Below are 17,741 nucleotides of genomic sequence, written 5' to 3'. Positions count from 1 at the left end.
AGATACACAGTACAAAGAAGAAAAAGCACATATTCAAACAACTTTGCATTTAAAATATGGATACGCAGAAAGAGTTCAGTACAGGGATAAACATCTTTATAGTGAATTTTTAAAAAAAAAAGTTCAGTCACTACCCAACATTCTTTAAAAAACGGTTTCGTGTAAACCACACATTGGTAAAAAATTTAGAAAGTGCAAAAACAGTTGGGCCAGTAACATCAGTTTTTAAAACCCTGTACATTGGTGCGTATTCCCTACCACCCATGTTCCTTATCAACGGAAGCAGCCAATACTTTCTAGCTGCCCTGTAGGCTGGGCAAAAAAAGACCACATGCAGGTCGTTCTCCTCCCTATCCTCACACACAGGGCAATACTTGCTGGGGGCAGCCGGCGACCATCGACTAGTAAAAGACCGGAGGGGTAGTGTGCCATACCGCCACTGGAGATACAGTCTTCTTGCCAGTAAGGGAAAAATAGGGTCCAGAACCTTTTCAAACTTATAAGTGTCCTTGCTTTGCAGGAACACGGCTGACAAAGACCCGTCTGATTGGGCAGCTATAGCCCCTGCCAATTTGTGTTGATGGTATAAATTCGACAGAGACTTCTTAGAAATATTGGGTGCTGCCGTGGCCGGGTCTGTCCATAGATCAGGAAGCCCCAAATCCATGCAGATGGCTTGGATATTTTTAACCCAGGGGACACTAAGCACCTTGGGGTGTTTCAGTATTTCGACCAATTCTGCCCTGTAATCCGTGAGATCGTTACTACTCCATAGCCTGCGCCAGAAGGCTATGGGTCTCAGGCCTATCTCATCCGCTAGAGGCCGTAATCCTAAATCAAGCCTCAGTGGAAGAAGCGGAGTGCTCGGGGGGAGAGCAGCCACCCTTCTTATAAACTTGTTTTCTGTTACAGAAAGGCTATGACAAGGCGTGTGCCCCCACAGTTCAGCCCCATACATAATTGCTCCCCTCGCCTGGGCCTTATATATCTGAACTAAGGCGCCCAACGGCCGGTACGTCGAGCCGGTCATGATTCGTGCAATGCCCCCAGTAGTTTGCACGAGTTTGAGATTTGCCCTGCTCTGGTGGGATCCCCAGGTCATAGTTTCATTGAGGGTTACACCCAGGTATTCGAAGGTGGCCACTCTCTCGAGCCGCGCAGTTCCCAGCAACGGACTCTGGCGCAATTTGTGACTCGGGTTTAAAACCATGAATTTGGTTTTAGTGGCGTTAATTTCTAACCCTCTATCCAGGCAAAATGCGGAAAAGGAGTCAAGTATCCTTTGAATACCCATAGGGGTTTTAGAAAGCAGCAGGGTGTCGTCCGCAAACATGATTGCGGGCACCCTGCGGCCATTAAGTTTAGGGGCGTCGGTATGCTCAGTGGCGTTGAGATGGGCGATTACCCCGTTGACAAAGAGGCAAAACAGGGTCGGCGCCAGCACACAGCCCTGCCTTACCCCTCGGTCAACGGGGAACCTATCAGTAAGCTACCCAGACCTCCCGCACCTCACTCGGGCATAGTTCCCATGATGCAGCCTCTGTAAGATTGACAGGATGTCCGGGGGGACGCCCATCTCAGCCAGGACGCTCCATAATTTCCCCCTGGGGACCAGGTCGAAAGCGGCCCGTAAGTCCACAAAAATTGTGTACAAACTGCCGCCATCGAACTTTGCTGTCTTCCAGTATATCAGATTTAGTCTAAAAACCTGGTCCACTGTGGATACCCCCTTCCTAAACCCCGCCTGATAGGGACTAAGGGCATCTACCTCCTCTATCCAGTCCTGAAGCCTATTCAGCAAGACCCTGCGGAACAGCTTCTGTGGTACAGCGATCAGGCTGATTGGCCTGTAGTTGGCTGGGAGAAGAGGGGAGCCCTTTTTAAAGATAGGGACCACCTCTGCCCCCAGCCAAGTACCAGGGATTTCCATCCCACCGAGAACACTGTTAAAAAGGGCCGTGAGATAGGGTGCCCAGACAGTGGGCTCCTGTTTAAACAAGTCCCCCGGTAAGCTATCCAGACCTGGCGCCTTTGCGGAAGCCAGGCCCGAGATAGCGGCATTGACCTCCCCCAACGTTATTGCCTCCCCTTGGTGGCCCAGCCCCTCCACCTCGATAGATTCAGGGGCTTCACCTGGTTCAGAGCTATAGAGCGATTGGAAATGGTCCTTCCAAACCCCAGGTGCTATATTTGGCTCCAATGCCGATTGTAGATTCCCTGACCCCCCATTCACTATCCTCCAAAATAACCGTTGGTTTTGGAGTGCTAGGGCCTTTGTGAGATCTTCCCACTGATTTTCTTCCCATTCTATTTTGGCCTGCTCCAGTATTCTTTTATGGACTTGCCTGCTATGTTTCAGGTGTTCTCCTCCCACCCCCTCCTTTACTACTTTGAGCAGTTCTGATTTAGCCCGTCTACAAGTTTGATTATACCAGCGTGCTTTACCTCGGGGCCTATCTCTGGTCTTACGTGCGCTACTAGTAAAATGTAGTGCCGCAATTTTTGTGAGATCCTCATGGGCATTGAATACTCTGGTCTGGGAGTCTATATTATTATTCCTCATGTCTTCACTCCCCACAGCTTCCAAAATGGGGACAATCTCAGCATACAGCAGGGGTAGTTTGTCCTTGGTTGCAACCATATTTTCCCACCTAATTCTTCTCCTGCTGTTATCTAGGAGGAGCGCGGGTTTATTCCCTTCCACTAAAGTCCCCGAAACTGTGGGGCCTGGATGCACCAGATCAAGCTCCAGGGCATTATGATCGCTCTCACTCCTTTCCATCACCCTAAAGTCCCGGATTGTGGCCCACCTCGTTAATTGGACCATAACATAGTCCAACCGAGACTCTCTCCCCCGTCTGTTGTAGGTAGTTTTGCTTGGAATATCGGATCCCCACCGCCCATTACAGGCTCTAATTCCAAACCTTAGGGTAAGGGCAGTAATTTGTAATGCTAGAGGGGACCAAGCTTTCGCAGGCGGGGCTTCCACCGCGGGAACTGACCACCTTGCGTCTTCTTCCACTGTAAGCCCTTCCAGAAGGCCGGGTAATGGCTCAAATTGAGAGTTAAAATCCCCACCCACCACATAATATGAATCATTCGACAGTTCAGATAAAAGGTTCGAAAGTTCATCAATGGTTGGTGATTCCTTTGCCCTTCCCATCGGCCTGGAATACAGGTTAACCAGCACAAGTTTCACATTATTTGGCCAGAGTAGTGAGACCACAAGTATGTCTATAGAATTAAATGGTAAACGGGTGGCCACACAGCCCAAATGAGAAGCTACCCAGGTCGTAAGCCCGCCAGACGGACGACCCTTGCCTTCCCACTGTGCTGGAATGTAGAATGATGCAAAGCCTTGGTGACCATAGTCCTCACGTGCCCATGTTTCCTGGAACATACAAATGTCCCCCATTTTGATGTAATTTTCCCAGTCTGGCTCCCCCAATTTGTTGGCCAGTCCCGCAATGTTCCAACAAATTAGCTTCAAATGGTCAGGCGCCCCAGTGGGTAGGCCACAGGGATTGGGGGGATGGAATCCGAGTACCCCTTCCATCATTCCAAAATCATATTGGTTACCGCACAGATTAGTAAACACATAACAATATGTACAAGCATTCTCTTGGTTGCCAATCTTGGCAGAGAGATTTAGTGGCACATACATCATTGCTTTTTGCGGTCACAAAGAGGCAGATTCGCAGAATCTGCCCTTTGCGACCGCAATTTTTGCATTTGGGATGCATCATATCAAATGCAAAAATCACTATTTAAGTAATCACAAAATTTGCAATTACTTAAATTGCCCTTGCATTTAGGGAATCACAAATTGTGAATCCGTAAATGCAAATCAAGAACAACAAATTAGCAATTTAACTATTAGAAGAAATGCAAATTACCAACAACTTAAAGTTGATGGTAATTTGCAAAAACTTTGAAAATGCATTGAAAGTGCATTTTTCAAAGTTCCTTGTTGCACACACACATGCCCTTTGGGCATGTGTGTGTGCAACATGATTTTTAATTGCACTTCAGGGGTGCATCAGGGTGTCCTTTTGGTCCCCCATCACCCCTGAAATTGCATGCGCAATTTGCGAGTACCAATTTGGAACTCGCAAATTGCGCATGCAATTCCCATTTATTCCTATGGGCCTAGGGCCCGCAGGAATGGTGCATGTGCCCCCAAGACACCAACTCACTGAAGTTTATTACACTTATTCTTGAGACTTTTCTCATCCCGCTTGTCAACATTTTCAGGTTTTTTTATTTACTCAGTCAATAAAGAAGCTACCTCTCCACGACTTTAGAAATGTTTTTTAAGATCATCTTACTGCATAAATTTTTTCATTGATATCCAATTTTGCATTACCCTTGTCCTAGACCCATTGGTGGTTGGCTTAGTCTTTCCATTGTGCTGTGATCTCACTTTTGGCTATGATAAAGCCAGCCATAAATATATATTCCTTATTTTGATGTTACATAACCATGGTGTCTAGCAAAGGCTTCTGCTGCAGTCATCAACATGGATTCCACAGTACATAGCGGTAGCGTATGTATTCACACATCAAGATAGGTTCAGGAAACATCAAGTACAGTTACGTGTTAAAAGTACATATTTTCAGTATAACTGTACCAGCTGTATGGGCACTTCCCTACTCATCCCCAGGTACCAAATGCAGTAACTATCCGACCAACAGTCCAAGTAGCAAAGCAAATCTGATTGCATCAGGACATTCACAGGGTCACAGAGAACATAGGGGAAACGAGGCAACAATCAAAAAGCAAGTGATGACCATAGTCTAAGGTACAATTCCATAATAGGGTGGGAAACCTCTGGTACCATGTAAAACTAGAATTCACCACAATGTTTTAGACTAACAATCACAACACACAACATGACTCAAAGCAGGCAAACTCCTTCTAAGACCTTATTACACCACATTTAATCACCGAAGTAGTCATAGAAAACACCACATCAAAACTCTCCTCTATAACACTATAAACTTCGGAGCACCCTAAAATAATGAAACCATTACCAAAAACATTCAGCATATGTGGTAGTTTCTAAATTACTATACCATCATAAACTCAAAAAAAATCGAAACTATTATTTAAAAAAAGTATACTGATTAAGTAAGTCTTACATCCGTCGGTACAGTGCTTGAAATGGAAATATAGAGGTGCAAGTTACTGCTTGTCCCAGAGTACCTGTGTGCTGCTGAGAAGTACAAGTACTCTCCCACTGATAGCATCGGTGCAGTGCTGATGACTTCCAAAATAAAGAAGTGCTGTCGCAATTTAAGACTCTAAATACCGAGAAGAATATATATGTATTTTTTCTCTACGATGCATCAAGATACGTGGGAATCCTGATGCGCGATCCATCTAAGACCCCACATCAGGACTACACCCAAGATACCACAGGACCCTTTCTTGAATATCATCGCTTCTGGCTGCTATGTAACAGATGTATTTAACAATGTACACCTCAGACCTAATACAAACAAGCTGTCTTCTGCATAGCCTTATTTAAATGCACAGAGATGCTTTGATTTGCTGTGGTCCCTGAGAGGCGCCGCCATTCACATTAGAAACGGGAGGAGGGTTGTGCTGAAACGGCGCGACTCTTGTGTAGGCACCTATTGCGACCTGAAATCCTGGCTAAACCCATTGGCCTTATTTATGAAGGCCTTGCTCCACCGGTGCGTCACTTTTTCCCATTTTAAAAGTGACGCATCGGCGGTGCAAGGCCTTCGTTCCCCTCGTTCTAGCAGAACTAATTTTGTCTGCGCACTGGCTTTTTTACATGCCCCTTGCGCCACTTCTGCGTCATTTTTAACATGGGAAAAGTGACGTAGGGGTGGCGCAAGGGGCTTATAAATAAGCCCCACACCGTGTAAACGTTGCGCCCACCATGAACTTGAACAATGCCCCGTTCCGGTATAATAAGGGTCGGAGGGAGTGCTCGTCCGTGTGTCCACCAGGTTTCTGGGTACGCGCTCTCACGGAACGAATCAGCGGGCGCCGGAAGCTGCGGTGCGTAATCATTTAGTCAACGAGCCTAAGCTGTATTGTACGCCCGGTAAATGGAAAGCACAGATTTCACACAACATGGGGCGATATGGGACAGAGGAGCATGCTTGGTCAACAGGAACGACCGGCGACGTCACTTCTATCAATGGACCGACGGTGCGCGTGCAGCGCGCGCGTACCATTAGAAAGAGGGGCGGTAGAATGACCCCCTCCTAAGCGCTTACCTGGGCACGGCCGTTACCGGTGTCTCTTGCGGTGCATTCTGAGTTGCGCTCTATGTTGAGCGTTCACAGCAGGTTTCGTTTTCCCACCTACGCGGCGTTCCTGAGAGGTCCCCGTCGGAATCTCTATCTGCTGGGACGGGCATTCCCCGAACCCGATTGAGCAACAGGCTGTAAACTCCTTGTAGGGGAACATACCGAAACAAAGGAAGGACTATGAACTCCATAACCTACTCTTAAGGAAAACATACAGGGAGGGATCTTTTCAATGAAGAACTTAATTGATATCTACATCGTGTGAACGGAGTTCTTTACAAATAAGTACAGAGTACACGCTGGTGGACAGCGTCCACCCACTATTTTCACAGGGTGGACACCGTCCACACCGCCATGAGGTTGGGCCCCCTGAAAAAAATGCTGAATTCATCCCTGTGTAATTTGCAAACTCCAGGACACATTCAGCAGCTCCTGCACGTTGTCTGCTTTCCATCCCAACAATATGCATGTGGGGAGGGGTCTTTCTTATTTCAAACTCCTGCTGGGCCCATAACAAAGGTTAAATCTGGGGGGTCATTAGGCCTCCTTTAGTTGGAGTCTCCTGGCTGGGGGCAGTCAGGAGCCTCACACCTCGATGCAAATGAACAGGCCTGCCAAGTGTCACTCAACAGATGTGACGCTCACGCATTTCAGTGTGGTGTTCCGCCCCACCGCACTGAAATGCATTGTCACGCATTTATGGCACACTCAGACTGACTCTAGCTAGTACCGGCAGGGTGGCAGTGCGCGCCGCTGGTGCTGTGCCCCGGCTCTGCTGCTCCAGTCCCGGCACACGTGCTGATCAGCAGGCTTTGGGGCATTGGTGAGTCTGCAGCTATTATAGCTGCTACACTGTAGCAGAATTCACTACACGCACGCGGCATGATTGATGACTTTACATTAATACGTCATGACGCTACAGCGCCGGGAGCGTGAGCGGGCGGGCGGCTACACTTAAAAAAAACTTGTGGCAGGCTGCATGCAATGGTAGGGCTGCTCGAACTATGACAAAGTTGTGCAAGGGACGGTTATTTTATCAGGCGGTACGGACCCAACTGGCGGCAATACCCCCCCGCCGAATGCAGTTGGAGAGGAGTCAGTGATGACCAGGGTTGCAGTTATCGCCAGGACATTCTGTCACTGGACGGCCCCGCTCAGCCTGGACTGACAACTTTAACTGGAGGCGGGCCAGGGCGCCAGATCCGAATTACCGCTGCCTGCGGTGGCCCAAGGCCTGAGCCTGCCTTGCACACACTGGGTGTGAATGGCCAGCAGTTAATGGAGCGCTACCGTCCTCCGGTCCAAATAAGTACCAGCCTGCATTTTAAAATGACACATTTGCAAAACATATGGCTGCCTGCGCGCGATCAGGCAGCACGCTGTGCCTTGCGGTGTTCGTTCCTTTAAGCCTAGGTGACAGTGAGTTACTAAGAAATAGGCCATTCGGTTTACAGACTAACTATAAAGGTGATTTATAGTTTGACATAGGAGTCCCCGAAAATAATACCTTCTCTTTTTTATCTACTACGTCATACCTCTGTGAGCCTCAATTCTACCTTGTGAGGAGGAATGTACGTAAGGGAGGCCTGACCCTGAGGTTCCGTGACAATTGTCAGTGATGTTTTCGACTCGTACGAATATGGTCGAGTCTAGTATCTATGAACCGCAAATGACGAGTTTAGTAAGTGTGCGCAGTTTCGCTGTGCTAACTTAAACCGTTCGCTTGTTATGTGGGTTTCTCATCTGTACCCACGGGTTCCATCTTAGATACGGCATCCATTTTGTCTCTTGCCCTCAAGTAGCCAGCGAACGGATGCTGTCCGCTTCGCGACCCTGGGACTTCCAAGATATGGCGGAAGACACATGCCCTTTGTAAGTGTCTTTATGACAAGGGGGATGCTACTGTAAGGCAGATGACGCCGCTCGAGGCTCATCTTGCCGCACGGGCTTATTGTCTCAGCCGTGCATCTCATTAGGCACGTCCCTTTGATGCCTGTATCTCGTGCTTCTCGACACTCCCCTTTTACACCCTTTTCCGAGCTCCCCACTGTCTCCGTCTTCCTCTGCACCTGTCTTCGTTCCTATTTCGATCTACTTTACTGCTGATTGGAATGTGCTAATGGTGGGAAGATGGGTTTTTACAGTTGGGAACCGCCAAATGTTTCCGCACTTATGTTCCGGACTTTGTGTGTTTCAAAGTGATCTAAAACGACCCCTCTGAGAGCGACTTGTGGGAACCAGGTTGTAAACTATTGTGTATCATGTTATCCTATGGGTAAGAACTGTATAAAAGGAGCGAACCACAAATACAATTTGAAGCAGTCTCCCCGAACTACACTCGATGTACTTCCTGTGACTTCTGTGTTCCCTGCAGTAAATAAACCTTGACTCTTTGACGCCGAAGGAAGTGTCCCGTGTCTCTGTGACTTATACGCCGGAGCAGGTTACCCACGAAGGTTTCAGGTGTTGTGCCCTGGCACCGCTGGGTCCAAAAGAACCCAGTCCTTCAGTTGGCACCCCAGATGGGACTGCATCAGTGGTACCGGTCCAAGCCCGACGATCGTGAGGAACTTCGTGTGAAATCTCCGAGGGAAGGTGCACCCCGCTTCATCGATCTTGTTGTCGAAATAAGTGGCCCGAAGACTTTTCCCGCGAAGATTCCCGCCTCCTAACGGCTGCGACGGACTGCTGCCCTGACTGTAGACCTGTTTTGGCGCCTGGCGTAGACCTTGGTATAGCGAGACGATTGACGGGCCTTCCTGAGGACGCCATTGATCTTTGAGTTAAGTATTTGTGGGTCGCTCCCAGAGTTCTTTGTTGTAAACACTTTAGCGAGTGTTTTTGTTGTAGACACTTTAGCGGGTGTCTTTGTTGTACACGCTGTGTGAGTGTTTTTGTCGGTGACACTTTGCTAGCGTACTTTGTTGTTGTTGTATTTGTTTGACGACTGCAGCCGCCAAAAACCGAGGGTTTTGTTCTTTGCTGGGACTTGGTAAATCCCGAAATCCCGTAACCCTTGAAGTTTGTGAAACTCGGCTAGTGTGCAAGATGCCTGGTCGTAGTACTTTGTTCAGTTGCTTTAGACCTTGTGGTGCGGATTCCCTGCTGGAGGACTCGTGTCCGATACCTCCGGTTGGAACTCCTACTTATGATTTATATAGCAAACATGGGCTAGGCCCGATTGCTTTTAACGATTATTGGATAAAATATACAAAGAAAGACGGCGATCTTCGTTGGCCACCTCACGGTAGCTTCGAAGCGTCGATCTTAGATAATTTGGAAATAAAGTTGTTCGAACGCAAATCTAGGCCGGCCATGTTTGATGCCTTTCGGTTGTGGCGCAAAGAAGCCCGACAGAAAGAAATCAGACAAAATAAACGCAGTGAGCGAGATAATGTTGCTACTATAGTGAAGAAAGCTGAGCAGTTTCAGCGTGATAAGGAGGATAAGGATAAGGAAGTGTTTGAGAGGCTACAGCGTATGTCCATAGACAAATGCTATCCTGCTTTGCCTACGGAGTCGGATAAGAAGGAAGAGGCAGTTGAGGATTCTTTAATGTCCTATCTTATGAAGTCGCCACCTCCGTACGTACAGGGTATCGCAGCTCCTGTGGTCCCTGCCGTACCTGTTCTTCCACCTGTTATTCCTCCACCTGTTCCTCACCCTGCACCCGCTCTTCCGACTGTTCCTGCTCCTTTGCCTGGTTCTATTCCTACTGCTCCTCCGCTTCCACATACTCCTGTTCCCGCTACTACTCCTGTGTTGTTAACCCCTGTTGTTGCTAATGTCTCTACTCCTTCTCTTGTTAGTCCTGTGTCTTATTCTTCTCCCTCTACTCGTAATCGTGATTCTCCCCTTGCGACAAACTTCTTTCAGTCGCTCGGACCTGTTTTTGGGTCTGCTGGTTCCGATGGTCCTCAGAGACGTAGTCAGCTTCCTGGTAATAGAGAACGTGTTGCGCTATACAATATGGCGATGGGTTGGATGATAAACCCTGTTAGAAATCCACCACGTGTTGTCCTCGAAACGTTTGATCAATTCAACATACCTACTCAGAGGTATGTGTTTGATGAGATGTGCAAGTTCTTACATGATCAGATAGTGGCCGTTGCGCCTGACGAGGTGCTGTCCGCCCTGTCCGAACTTCGGCTTCAGTTCGCAAGTGGACTGATAGTTGACACTAATGTCCGACGTGCTATTGAGCGGTTGCTATCTCTTCGTCCCGCTCCTATTCCTCATGCATTGTTCGTTGAGGACATTGAGAAAGGAGATGGGTCTGGCCAATATCCTATGCGTGAAGTTCCGCCAGTTTGGATACCCGCTGATAATACTAATGTTAATGCTCCAGTGGCGGCACATTTCCAGAGAGTGTGGATACACCTCCCTTGGAAACGATCGGAAGTGCTTCAGGTGAAACAAACTTTGCCTGATCCTCGCAAAAATCCTGCGGGGTATTACAAAGAATTATCGCAGCTTGTGGATGCTACGATAATGAATCTGGCCGATATCGACATGTTGTTTGGTAATATCGTACCGCAACCGGTATGGGCCAAGATTCGTCACCAAGATCACGCGAATGAATTAGGTGGTGATTGGGCTGCCATTACAGCGGCAGACGCTGGACAAGTGGCTGCTACTAAACCCGATCAGTTGATTGAACTTCTTCCCCAACGAATCATTACATTAATGAAAACGCTTATGCCAGCTATGAAGGTAAATTGGGACAAGTTGTCAGCTTGTAAGCAGAAGAAAGATGAGAGTGTTTCCGATTTCTTTACGAGGTTTGAGGAAGCATTCATTGATCATAGTGGACAGGATATGGGTACTGAGGGTGGACAGAGGTTGTTTGTGGATAAGTTTGTGTCAAACTTATTGCCCGACTTGAGCCATAAATTAAAGAATTCAGAGAGTGCGTGGGCTGTCTCTACCTCAGCTCAGATATTGGCTACGGCACAATATTACGAGAATAGAGAAAAAGAGGAAAATGACCGTGCTGATAAAAAAACGAAAGAGCTGAAAACTAAAGTGTTGTTACAACAAGCATATCCGCCGCGTTCTAATCAGAATGCGCCTCAGCAGAATAGATCACAGTCGCAATCGAATCGATCGCAGTCGCGCAATGATTCTTCTTTCCAGAGATCTTCATTAGGGTACAACCAATGTGCTTATTGTAGACAGGAGGGACACATTAAATTCAATTGTCCTGCTTTAAATGACCGTAGTGGTGGTAATTCGTCTAGAGGAGGTCGTGGTGGTGCACAGCACGCATCGCGTGGTAGGGGTCGTGGTGCTCAGAATGATCGCTCTGACAATTCATCAAATTCTAATAACTGTTTCGATCAACGTGGATCATCGCAAGGACGATCTGCGCAGTACAATGTAGACGATTATTACGTCGATCAGGGAACTGACGATAGTAATTACTAGGACAGCCAAAGACAAGGAGAGGGAGTGGTATCAGTTCCGGTTGATCAGAGAGGGCCTTACGTCGCAGTTGCTACATCGGGCGTCGTTGAGCCTTTTCTGTTGGACACTGGTGCAGCGAAAAGTTCTATCATGCATTCGAAACTCCCTGGCGCACCTTTGTCTGGCTTAACAAATGTTTCCGTTGGATTTTCTGGCGCCCCCGTTAGCAATCCAGTTTCGCGCCCTTTGCCCCTTAAAATTGGGCCTCGTGAGCTCGAAGCTCCATTGATTTTGTCTACTGGTTGTGGTGAAAATCTTTTGGGTCTGGATTTGCTTAAACGTTTGTATGCAACTTTGTATTGTTCTCCTGCGGGTGTAAAGCTTACGTTAGGAGAGAGAGTAGTCTCTCCCATGTACTTGTCTCTTGATAAGCTTCCACCGGAATTGAGTTCTCTTCCTGCATCTTTGTGGGCAACGGGTCCAAATGACGTGGGCCTACTTGATATCTCCCCTTACGTTGTTCAGTTGAAATCGAATGTGCAATTGCCACGTATTCCCCAATACCGTATCTCCCTTGATGGTGAACGAGCTTTGTTAGCGATCATTTATGATTTGATCGAGAAAGATGTCATTGAAGAGACTCGGGGAAACGTGTGCAATAGTCCTGTACTGCCCATTCTTAAACGTACTGATCCTACCAAACCGCCTGTTTATCGTTTTGTTATCGATTTACGGGAGGTAAATAAAATTGTGGTTCCTCAATTCCCTGTTGTGCCTGACATCACGGCGCTACTGACTCTGATTCCAGCTACTGCTTCATGGTTTTCGGTGATTGATTTGAAAAATGCGTTTTTCAGCATCCCGATTGCCGAAGAGAGTAGGGACCTTTTCGGTTTCTCTCTTGGTGGACGTAGCTTCCGGTTCAAACGCGCTCCTCAGGGCTACTGTGAAAGTCCATCGATTTACAGTCAAGCTTTGAAGGGTCAACTAGATGCGTTTAGGTTGCCGGTTGGTGCGGCTTTAATCCAATACGTCGACGACTTATTGGTGGCTGCTGATACTCAGGACATCTGCAAAATAGCTACAGTGTCGTTGCTGCAACATCTCTGTGACTTACATCACAAGGTGTCACCTTCTAAACTGCAATATTGTTGTCAAGAAGTAACCTACCTAGGTCACTTATTGTCAAAGGAGGGAAGGAGATTGACCCCAGAGAGAATTGCAGCGATTGCGCGCATGGCTGTGCCACAAACCCAAAGAGATGTGCGTGCCTTTTTAGGTATCACGTCGTACTGCAGGCAGTGGATTCCTAATTTTTCATTGCTAGCGAAACCATTGGTGGCTCTTACGTGCAAGGATGTTTCGACTCCTTTACCATGGACGGAAGAATGTCAGAAAAGTTTTTCTGAATTACGTGATTCATTGTGTTCGGCTCCTGTGTTAGGTACCCCTGATTACAGTAAACCGTTCACGTTATATGTCCACGAGAGGGAAGGTTGTGCTTTGAGTGTTCTAACACAACCTTTTGGTGGTATACAACGTCCATGTGCATATTTTTCCTCGACCTTAGACCCAGTAGCTAGAGCATTGCCGAGTTGTTTGAGAGCAGCTGCGGCAGCTGCGGTCTCCATCCGACAATCAGCAGGATTGGTCATGGATAATATGCTTACGGTGATGGTTCCGCATGCAGTCGATACTCTTTTGAATCGTACGAAAACTCAGCACTTGACGAGTGCGAGGTTGTCTGGGTACGAATTGACGCTCTTGGCAAGCCACATTCAGATAAAACGTTGTAATGTCCTCAATCCGGCAACTTTGTTACCAATTAGTGCAGAGTCAGATGCAGTAACAGAACATGACTGTTACTTGCGGACAGAGGAGGAAACAAAAGGTCGTGTGGACCTTAAAAACACCCCATTGGAAGACCCGGATGGCACCCTGTATGTGGATGGGTCATGTTTTAAGTTGCCAAATGGTGATGTGACTACTGCTTATGCTGTGGTGACATTGAATACTGTTGTTGAGACTGCGAGATTGAATCAGAATTCTGCCCAAGCTGCAGAGCTGATTGCTCTCACTAGAGCATGTGTATTAGCAAAAGGTAAACGTGTGAATGTGTACACCGATAGTCAGTATGCTTTTGGTGTAGCGCATAGTTTTGGACGATTGTGGCGAGAACGTGGTTTCTTGACGTCGCATGGCACGAAAATACAGCATGGCCAGCTTGTGAACGATCTTTTGGATGCATTGACTTTGCCTGCTCAAATTGCAATTGTTAAGTGTAGTGCGCATCGTAAAGTGACGGATGATGTTGGTCGTGGTAATGCGTTTGCAGATGAGATTGCTAAGGAGACTGCTCGGGACCTTAGCACTCGAATGTATGTGACGAATTCGGTTAGGTGGCCTACAGAATCAAGTATGTGTGAAAATACTATAGAGAGTGTGAAAGCAATTCAGAATGAGGCCACCGACACTGAAAAGATGAAGTGGAAAGAAAGTACGGGAAGGTTGGATGTGAGTGGTTGCTGGACTGATTTGTCGGATCAGAAAAGATGGATGTTGCCTGATGCGTATGTACTGGCCGTTGTGCAAATGGCACATGGATTAGCACATATTAGCGCGAAAGGTATTTGCAAGTTGCTGGCTGATGTGTGGAAGAATGATGGAATTACTAAGTGTGCAGAACGTTTGGTGAAGAATTGTATGGTGTGTATAATGTACAATCCTGGCAAAGGAACCCCAACTCCTCCTGGCAGTTTTGCTCCTCCTTCGTATCCCTTTGAGGTGATCCAATTGGACTTCGTCCATATGGAGCGATGCAATAACCTGAAATACGTTTTGGTTGTGGTTTGCGCATTCTCCCGATGGATTGAGGCCTATCCCCTCAAAGACAATACTGCTTTGTCTACTGCGAAAATCCTACTGAAGGAATACTTTCCTCGGTATGGAATGCCTAGAGTCGTGTGGTCAGATAACGGAAGTGAGTTTGTTGGAAGTGTGATGAAGAGTGTGTGTAAGGGCCTTGGAATCAATCAGAAATTCCATAGCGCCAATCATCCCCAGTCAGCTGGATTGGTTGAAGGGTACAATGGCACCCTTAAACTGAAATTAGCAAAGATTCAAGCTACGACTGGACTTTCGTGGCCTGATGCTTTGCCTCTAGCATTACTGTCAACTAGGGCGACTGTACACTCCCGAATAGGGCTTAGTCCCTATGAAATAGTGTTCGGCCGTCCTGCGAATGTGTGGGGGGTTCCTAGGCCAGGTATATTCTCTGATCTTGAGTTTCCGATGTTGATTGATTACTTACATGACTTGACTGCTAAACTGAGGTTAATTCATCAACAGGTTTACGACGCCTTGCCGACGCAGACGGAGGGTCCAGGCCACCAGCTCCAGCCCGGAGATTGGGTAGTTACCCGAAATTTTTCACGCAAAAACAATCTGGACCCCCGCTTCACCGGACCTTACCAGGTGCTCCTGGCCACGAGGACTGCCGTTCGTCTTGAGGGGCGGAAGAATTGGGTACATGCTACCCATTGTAAGCGAGTCCCTATTCCTTTGCCGGCAGACCCGTGGGTAAGGAAAGGCATTGCGTCAACAGAAACGGAAAGATTGCCGGCGTTTGTACCTTTTAGCGACGCACAGCTTGTTGGAGAACCCTCAGCGCAGCAGAAAGCCACTGTTGAACATTTGTCAGAAAAAGACTCAAGACCAGATCAACGAACTGATCAGCAGGACGCTGTCTCTTCAACAGATCCTTTGTTTGACGAGCAGACACGTCCAGGGAAACATCGATATTCTTTGCGATCTCATACTAAGGACAAATAAAATTTGCTTGCTTTGCTGAAATTGACAACTGCAATATCCTCGTTTCCCATGATCAACTTTGAACAATCGTATCATTGAAAATTGTTTTTGTACATATATTGAGTTTTTTTCTCTGTATCTTTTTCCTTCCACAGCTGAGAGATATTGTGCTAAATAAATACATTGTGTATTGAGGGCCGTAGGGCCGCGCGCGTACTTCCTTCTGGACAGTAGGTCTTGACGCTAGGTTAAAGACCGTCGGTTCCTAGGAACTCCTGGGGATTGACTATTGCTGCACAGAACGAAGTGCGTCAAGAAACGTTGCGGACGGTCGTAGGGAAATGGCATTTTCGAAGCTGAATTATTTGGAAGGAGCTCAGGCGTATAGAGTCAAGCTGCAGAAACTTAGTCGTACGAAATGTTTTGTATCCCAATTGTTTGTTTTGTTTTTGACTGCTTCTGCATTTTTGGCGGGTGGGGTGTATTACACTATGTCTTACTTTTTCCTTGTTACTCCTACTCCTACTCCTTACCCTAACCTTACTTCTACTGCTTCTCCCCATTCCTTTCACATGTTACCAGAACACGAACAGGCTAGACGTGTAGAATTCCGCAATAATTCCTTTATCCAGCTCCTCCATCAGCATCAGTTAGTGGTTAACACTACTAATTGTTGGGTGTGTGGGTTGATGCCACATACTACGGGTAAGGGAATTCCATATCTGGTGTTACCGTATAGTTCCCAAGGGTCAGCTCGAGCATTCCAAACAATGTTTCGAAGCGCACTGGGTTTCCACCCCACGCAAGAACAACGTTCCCCCAACTTTGGTCCTACCTCGTATCAGAGGCTGCTATCGATGGCTATAGAAGATATGGAAGATGAGATCCATGATCCTTTTCTTATCCCTAGAGAAGAGGTACAAGCTTATAGGGTCCTAAGTAGAGGGGAATATAGTATGTTCACTAATGAAAAGCAGCTTAAAAGCTCGTCTCCAATATGGGTCGTACCCCACACTGGTAATCTTTGTCTTGTGGGTCGTGGCTCGCAAGCCTCACTTGGAGCAAGTGCTTGCACTGAAAGTTACGTCCTGCCAATGTCCCCGTCCCCTGTGTTTCTGGCTGCCAAGGGTACATACTTTATCTGTCATGATCGTGCATACACATGGTTGCCCGCAGACTTCATGGGCTCATGTTTCGTTGCAAATCTGTTGCCTCCGACGTTTACTGTAGATGCCGATTATCATAAGACTAGAGTAGTACGAGGCGTAATTAGCGAAGAGGATACTGCCGGTCAAGAGGCAGGAGACTTTTTCAAGGGTTTCCTCCCGTTTTGGGGACCTATGGTTAATAGTAGGAACCTGAGACATTTGACTCGAGTGGTAGAATCGACAGCTAACATTACTGCCAGTGCCCTTGGTAATATCACCACAGAACTTCAGGCGGAGAGACTTATGACATTACAAAACCGTATGGTTTTAGATGTTGTCTTAGCAGATCGCGGTGGGGTATGTAAAGTGATCCATTCGAGCTGTTGCATTTTCATTCCAGATAATGCTCCTACTGTCTATCAAGCCATCTCGAAGTTGCATAAGATCTCCGAATCCATACACGTGGATGTAGGGGATTGGACGCTACTTGGTTGGTTTTGGGGCCTGGTGTCGACTTGGGGTTGGAAGATTCTGACGATCATCGGGGTTGTGGTAGTGTTCCTGTTCACGTGTTGCCTTTGTGTGCAGTGTGGTCCTGCCTTATGTGGCCTCTGTGCTACAACGTGTATGAGACAACCATCTGTTGCCAAGGGGACTCGATCGGACAGAGCTATGCTACAACGACATCTTGATGGTCTGATGAATATCGAGTATGATTCCGACTAGTGCTTGCCTACATGAGGGCAAAAGGAGCGTCTGAGGTTCCGTGACAATTGTCAGTGATGTTTTCGACTCGTACGAATATGGTCGAGTCTAGTATCTATGAACCGCAAATGACGAGTTTAGTAAGTGTGCGCAGTTTCGCTGTGCTAACTTAAACCGTTCGCTTGTTATGTGGGTTTCTCATCTGTACCCACGGGTTCCATCTTAGATACGGCATCCATTTTGTCTCTTGCCCTCAAGTAGCCAGCGAACGGATGCTGTCCGCTTCGCGACCCTGGGACTTCCAAGATATGGCGGAAGACACATGCCCTTTGTAAGTGTCTTTATGACAAGGGGGATGCTACTGTAAGGCAGATGACGCCGCTCG

At 47.3% G+C, this 17,741-nt stretch overlaps 1 protein-coding gene across 1 annotated transcript in view; it reads right to left on the bottom strand.

Moving 5' to 3' along the window:
• LOC147673642 (uncharacterized) overlaps window positions 1–6,412 on the bottom strand; it is a 91,995-nt gene extending 85,583 nt beyond the window's left edge. The window contains exon 1 of the mRNA XM_086947579.1: window positions 6,255–6,412. The gene's annotated coding sequence lies outside the window, so the exon portion shown is untranslated. The remainder of the gene's footprint in view (window positions 1–6,254) is intronic.
• Between the last annotated feature and the right edge of the window lie 11,329 nt (window positions 6,413–17,741).

The sequence above is a fragment of the Lissotriton vulgaris genome, chromosome 12 (genome assembly GCF_964263255.1).
Source record: "Lissotriton vulgaris chromosome 12, aLisVul1.2, whole genome shotgun sequence".
Classification (NCBI taxonomy): domain Eukaryota; kingdom Metazoa; phylum Chordata; class Amphibia; order Caudata; family Salamandridae; genus Lissotriton; species Lissotriton vulgaris.
This window is presented reverse-complemented; position numbering and strand designations above follow the sequence as displayed.